This window comes from Canis lupus, chromosome 24, assembly GCF_048164855.1.
Source record: "Canis lupus baileyi chromosome 24, mCanLup2.hap1, whole genome shotgun sequence".
Lineage (NCBI taxonomy): Eukaryota > Metazoa > Chordata > Mammalia > Carnivora > Canidae > Canis > Canis lupus.
Genome location: NC_132861.1, coordinates 10645610 through 10646555, shown reverse-complemented (window position 1 = coordinate 10646555; position 946 = coordinate 10645610).

Genomic DNA, 946 nt, shown 5'->3' with positions numbered 1-946 from the left:
CGCGGTCCGCACCCACCGCTCACCCGCGCGGGGCTGAACTACAGACCCAAAAGGGGAGGTCCCAGCCGCTCAGCCTTATGTATCGCACTGATCAGAACTTTCCAGAATCTGCGGCATTTACTCACCGGCGCCTCCACCGGCCCCTCCACGTGCCACTTCCGCTTCCTTCTTCTCGAGCCTTCTCGAAAGATTCTACCCAATGGGTGGCTGGTCCCTCCGGGGACGGCCGCGGTTGCCATAGAGGCAGGGAAGCCGCTCCAGCGCCATTGGCTCGAGCCGACCAGGCTGGCTCCCCCACGTCCCCGCCCGCCCTAGCCACAAGCTCTGGGCCGTCCTGATAGAACGGACAATGCAGAACGACTGGGAAAATCGTAATCCTTACAATTGACTAGCGGGTGATGGTGTGCGGCCCCGAGAGGCCGGCCGCGGGGAGGGGGGAACAAACCCCGCGTCTGCGGGACCCAAGACCCCGAGACCCCGAGACCCTGAGGGGGCCGACCAGCTGTCAACAGAGCATGCCGGGAACCGTAGTCCAACTGGCCGATGGCGTGCGCCTTGCATGCCGGGATGTGTAGTCCCGGCCCGCAGTGCGTGCCGGGACCGGGCTTTGTCTTGGGGGACTCGCGGGAGAGGCCGCGTTCCCGGTGGTGGTTTTGCGCGCCGGGTGTGCTGGTGGTGTTTTGTTTGCTGTTTGTTCTATGTTTGCTCCTATGGTACAGATTCCGCATTAGAAGAGGGGATTTCGGCTTAAGCCGCTAATGCTAGGCATAGGGTGTGTGTTAAATGTTCCTGTATTCGTCAGAGGGCAGGATATTCTTTTGTGGAATAAATAGGTTTTTCGTTGTTTTGGTTTGTTTTTAAAGAAATCGTTTTTAGATGCGGCGTGATATGCAGGGCTGTCCGCGGCATCACTTGCCGCTTATGTTTCCTGTCTGTCTTGAGCGGA